At 36.7% G+C, this 6,218-nt stretch overlaps 1 protein-coding gene across 1 annotated transcript in view; it reads right to left on the bottom strand.

Annotated features, from left to right (window-relative positions):
• Positions 1-1,408: 1,408 nt before the first annotated feature.
• PPFIA2 (PPFI scaffold protein A2) overlaps positions 1,409-6,218 on the bottom strand; it is a 69,108-nt gene continuing 64,298 nt past the window's right edge. Inside the window, exon 25 of the mRNA XM_010166673.2 lies at positions 1,409-2,844. The gene's annotated coding sequence lies outside the window, so the exon portion shown is untranslated. The remainder of the gene's footprint in view (positions 2,845-6,218) is intronic.

The raw sequence follows: 6,218 nt of genomic DNA, 5'->3' as shown, positions 1-6,218 counted from the left end.
AGAGAGAGACCTTGGGAGTTTTCACTGAGGGGTTTTTTAAATCAGTGAGAAAGTGCAAGGGTCTTACTACAGAGAAGCTGTGGCACATGCATGAGGTGCATGGCCATTACTTTTTTATACAATGAAAGCTGAGACATGAAGTTGTCTGTGTTCGGTGTAGTTATCCTGGCTGCAGCCATCATATTTTAATTGCAGAAGCAGGGGTGGGGAACTAATTAGTGAGAGGACAAGCCCTCTAGTAAAAATACTGCAAAAGGATGTAGGAGAGGAGAAGTAATTTCCTAGATCTTGTATAGTTTTCCCAATGACATCTCATGTTCCTACATCAGTTTCTCCATTTGTAAGGAAAAGTAACCTGTTTTCTAGTTTGGGGCTCTTTTTTTTTTAAGCAAGAGAGAATTAATATCAGACTTTAAACAAAACAAAACAAAAAAACCCAAACCAAAACCAACAAAACCCCCCAAAAGATTAGTAATGGATATTTAGGCACTTACCTTTCTGAGGGGCTATTTGCTCATAGTAATATTGACAAGAAACAGTTATCTGTCATCTGAACTGTTTGTGAAGAGCTTGAATAGTTAGCATCTTTAAAGTGTCTCCATGATTTATTTCTGCTTTCTCAGTGTACTGAAAGGGTTGAAGCTAACATTTTGCATAGCTACAGTTTCTAGCTGATGAGAGTAGAACTTCAGCTCGTATGGGGGAGACAGGGATGTACCAAGAGATTTTAATATATTAACCTTAGATCAAAACTGAAGTCATGATAATACTCTTTTAACAAATATATTTTCAATTCTTCTGGTCTGTTTTCTTCCACTGTGGAAATAATTTGGGGGTGCTGTACTCCTGGGGCAGGATACCTTTAGCTTTAGTCACAAGATCTTGCTCATTCTTTTCCTCAACACACCTCATTCCCCTCTGCTCACCAAATTTGAGCATAAGCTGTGACAATGCAGGCTGAAAAAGAAATTTTGTAAAATAGCAGCTGGCATTCACAAGGGAAGTACATTCACAAGGGAAGTACATTCACAAGGGAAGTACATTCAGGTAATACCGCAACCATTGAAAATGGTGTTTGTATTGGTTTACTTCGTGACATTCTGGACTAAAATAATCCAGAAGGAGGTTGAGGGAGTAGAAGAAGGAATATCAGCAACCATGTCCGTTAAGCCCGAGGAACTGCGCGTAAAGTAGGCGGGCCTGTACAGCTGCGTGCTACCCCAAGCCGTCATATTGCACCCATCAGCAAGTTCAGTGCTCCCTCTCGTGGCAGATTCTGACTGGTAAGTCCATCATAACTCATACCTGTTTGTGGCAAAATGTGCTTACAGTTAGCTGTGAGAAATACCTGGCATCGAACTATTTTAATGCTACTATGTACCAAGCTTAATAGACTTATAAACACAAATAGCACTGAATTCTTTTTTATTGACATTGGGGGAGAAAAATCTTTCACCATCTGATTGACGGAAGTTTGCCAAATGAAAATAGACAAAACAAATGTTTATGTACGTGCAAACATTGCAGATCAAACTGCTAAAAGAAATAACTAAAAGACAGGTCTTGAGCTAAGATCAAGCAGCAGAAAAATAGCAAATAGGTAAATGACTATTAAGTAGGTCTTACTTTGAAACTTCCCATTTAAACAAAGAATAAACAACAATAACACCACCAAATAAAGCCACAGCAGGTAATAGTTGCTCTTCTAAACTTTTATACACTATATATTAATCACTCTGTCTTTCAGTTATTTCCTCTGATAAAACTGACTTCTGTGAAGTCTCAGCAAGGCCATCTTGGCTGAAAGCATAAAGTTAGACAGAAGCCTGTCTAATGCCCTGTTATAATGAAGAAATGGTGGGGTGTGGCTTCTCTTTTCTTTCATTTTCTTTGTTGAATATATCTGCAAATGATAATCTGATTCTGTGCAAATATTAGATTTAATTTTCCAATGCTGGCTGGTGTCAGAAGATCCTGGAACGAAAAGGTGGCTCTTGGTAAAGCAAGATTCTTCTGGATCCGCAGGCAACATAGAAGAAAGTTTTTGTTTTTTGTATAAATCATGTTTTATTAAATAGCTTTTTTTTTTTTTTTTTGTAAACAGTTCTTCTGGGTTTAAAATTTGTTTTTAAGAGGTGAGCCATCATGGAGCTATCTGACATTTCCATTTTGTCTTTAGAGGTCCATTTTGGCTCCAGTTCCAGGTTATGTTATTCTATTATACATCATCAGAGGCAGGTGTTCAGCTTTAAATATTGACAGATTTTTCTCAGTAGGAACATGTTGAAGCTTCTAACTCTGCTAAACATATTCATTTGACTGTTACAATCCAAAAACTGTAAAAATGGTGGAATGGAAAGATACAAACAGTATTATTGACACTGTATTTTCAAATGTTTGTAGTGAGACCCCATGTACCATAGATTTTATTTAAAAAAAATCATATTTATATCCATTTACATAAGACTTACACATTTTAAAAGAAATACATACACAGTAAATACGTAAATGTCTAGTATTTTACAATAAAACAGATGGAACAATGTAAAAATGAGTGGCTTCATCTGATAAACGCTTTGGGTGTGCATTACTGCCAAATTTCTGATGACAGAGATGCTGAGAGCAAAGGGGGAAGTTGTCGGTGGTTTGGTTTTTTTAGTAATTTAGGTATTTTTTGATTCTTCTTTTAAATTAACCAATACATGAAAGGAACATTTTATCTGTTTGTCTGATAAACTTTATGTGTTCTCTTCCCTATTACCCTGTTCTTGCAGAGAGTTTTAATGCTCGTTTTCCTAAGTAGTGGTAGTGCACTTCAGGTAAAGTAGAAGAAAGAGATGACATCTAAGGGAAGAAAATAAACAAACATTAATTAGTGAGATTCTTTATTTCTAATTTTGTCTAGGATGCAATGACACCAGAAAATACTATAGCCCTAAGTAAGGTATTGCATGTTTTACTAAAATATGGGTTTTGAGTATTGAGGAGATACGCATTTGTTGCTTCATTCTAGATCTGCAACATGAATTTATTAATAATGTTTTAACCTTTTACTAATGTATACTGATTTTTGTCCTACATCAAAACAGGCTCCTGCTTATGTTCATTTTACAGTTGTTTTCTTACAGTTTTCATTCAGCGTTGGGGTTACTTTCCTGCATCTGGAGGCGTTTGGCACAAGGCTGAACATGCATTTTAAGTGTATAGACCTTGTTTATGTACTCTGTGATTCTCCTTTTTCACTGCAGCTCAACAGCATTTACTTTTTTCACCCTAATGATTTCTTTGCTATGGACCAGCTGTTTCCAGATTATCATTTACATCTGTTTGGAACTCTTCTTCTCCATCTGATTTTTTTAGAAACCCTTCATTGATAAAGTACATTGTTGATTTTGCCAAATTCCCTTTGACATTTCATTAGAATAAAAATGAAACGAGTATGTTCTATTGCCCCAGCCTGTGTCAAGAAAACTGTCCTGGCTGAGCCTTCTGACTGGATGGTGACAAGTATTTCAAAAGAAGGTGTTGGAAAAGCATAGACAGTGTGACTGCCCAATCCACTGGCTGTATAACTGCACTTCAGATGCTCAGCTGGGCAACATAACAGTCACTGCAGCTGAAAGCTGGACCTGTCCCATGTGCTCTGTGGTAAACTTCATTGCAAGATTAAACGGCCAGTCACCAGCAGTCCTAAATGTTCTTAAATTTTTGATCTTGAGATCAAAACCACTCAAACTGGGCTGCACAGAGTAAACACGTAACTGTTCTGAAAATGTCAGTTCATGGTTTCTGGCAGCTTGTCATGGTGGTTTCAACAAATGGTTAAAAAAAAAAACCTGAAATGCAACATGAAAGCATATGAATTGAACCCAGCTGCTATGAAGCCACTGTAAGACACTGTAAGGTTGTCCCTAATTGGTATTGTTGGTATAAAGTATTTTGAAATACGAGGCTTTGACATTCTCTATAAGAAAGGTGAGTAGCAGAATGCAAGAATCTGCAGCCTGCTGTGATCACAGGCCATCACGTTTGTACAGCTGCAACCCGTTTGCAGCTCTTTTCAGTCTGCTCTTCAGATGTATATTCCCTTTCAGTATTAAAAAAAATCTTCTGTGTTGCTGTTGTGTGATAGCTCACCCAGCCATCCATCCCTTCTGCTGCTCAGGTAGAGTCAGTCCCTGATTCTGCGCATTCAGATAGTAGCCATTTTTTAATAAAATTTCATTATGGAAATCCAAAAGTATTTTAACTTGCTGTTTGGTTTCTAATGTGCGTGACATTTTGAAACTGCACTTATGAGCAGTGCATATACTAAAGTTCTAGTTCACACCACCTTGTTGCTTCTCTAAAAGAATTATATGGTAAGTGAAAAGAAGTAATAGTATATTAGTGTCAGTCATCTTCATATATTAACCTTTATAATTTAGATCTAAATTTGACAGAGAGTGCTCAGGCATTTAAGATTAGAGTAATTGGCAGAAGAGTGGACAAGCAGCAAGCACTAATGTGATATATATCACTGATACTTGAAACACTACAAATACTCCTATAGGAATTGAAGTTAACTTGTATAGCTTGTTTAACTTTGTATAACCATATTTTTGCTCAAAATACATAACCTCCATATAGACATAGTACCAGCAAAGTTTGCTACCTTATTTCTGTTTGTGGCTTACTAGTTTTTAGGCAATTTTTGAATACAGTGGGAATAAGCAGTTTGGGTAATCTTAAGTTAATTTTTGTTAACATACCAATTTTCAATTTCTGGCCTTGTTGCACTCTTCAGACCTATTAGAAAATACCGCCTCCTGTGCCTGGCCCATTACTGTTGGCCTAATAGATTGCTTGGCATTTGAACTTAATTTCTTGGTCATACTTTATTGTTTTCAGCATTGCAGTTCTGAAACATATAGGAGAAAGGCATCTCTGCTGTCTGAACCCAGTGAGAGTACTGTCATTGACTTTACTCACATGACACCAAGCTCCAATATATACATACATACACATGAAAACATTTATATGGTTTATGTGTTTCATCTTTGTAGGACCAGCTGATAAACTTAACTATTTTAGAAAAATAAAAAAAAAAAAACAAAAAACCAAAAAATCCTGTGTGTATTTTTCAGTGGTGGCACAAAAAGTTCACTTTTCAACTAGATTAAGATTTTATATCCTTGCAGTCTCCTGAAGATCGATGAAGTAAGGCTATGTCATCAGTAGGATCCTGAGCAATCTACATTTTCCACTGTGAACATTTGTTATTTCCCAAGCACTTTTTGAACATGCCCAGAATTTGTGAAGTCTTGATGGCCCCACCTCTCCCAGTCTTGGAATCTAAAAAAAGGATTTTGTTGCAGATCTTGGCATGTCTTGCCTACAATATGTAACAGCTATTGAAGATGTTTAATGCCTCGCAAGGTTTTGGTGCTGTGCAAATATTCTTTCCAGTTCCCCTGCAATTTCCTGAGTAACCAAATGGTAAAACTGTTTTACTGAGAAAATATTAGCATGAAATGGTGGCATATTGATGAAAGCACTCATCATGTTAGTATTTTTTGCAAATCTTGTGATGTAGCAGAAAACAGCATATTTCCACAGAACTCTGGAAGGCTGAATCTGTGAAATTCAGAGCTGTATTCAAAAGATAGATGGTGAGAAATGAAACATGAATTCCAGTACTACATTTGATCCAAAGTTGAATCCAGCTCAGAACATCCTTTCTTTGCCATTGGGTAATTCTGAATTATTTGAAAAGTGCAAGAATCTCTGCAATAGATAACTTTGGAAGATTTTCTGTATAGGGGAAGTTTCATTCTAGCTTTATGTACCTACCTGATGTTCTAAATTGAGCTATAGCTCTCATTTACAGAAAAAAGGAAATACCTTCTGCTTTACTTGTTTGGTGGGTTTTTTTTTGCTCTCTCCCTAGCTCCTGGTAGAACTACTTCAAGTTCTCATAAAGTAAATTCACTCACTGTGCCTACTGCTGTCTTCCCAATTCTAGCTTTAAGTTTGAGAGCACACAAATTACGTTGTACTTGGCGAGCTGTCATCTCAACAGAGTTGTCTGAAAACTTTTGTCTTTTCTGCTAAAGTGATTTCAGCAGAAAGAACCTGCTGATTGAGATGGGGAAAAGAGTAGTATAGCACCTCCTGGACTGAGCTTGAGACTGTTGTCATGATCAAATGACTACCCTAGTAAGTCTGAGTTAGGTCAT

This window comes from Antrostomus carolinensis, unplaced genomic scaffold (assembly GCF_000700745.2).
Source record: "Antrostomus carolinensis isolate BGI_N321 unplaced genomic scaffold, ASM70074v2 scaffold5204, whole genome shotgun sequence".
NCBI classification, from domain to species: Eukaryota; Metazoa; Chordata; class Aves; order Caprimulgiformes; family Caprimulgidae; genus Antrostomus; species Antrostomus carolinensis.
This window is presented reverse-complemented; position numbering and strand designations above follow the sequence as displayed.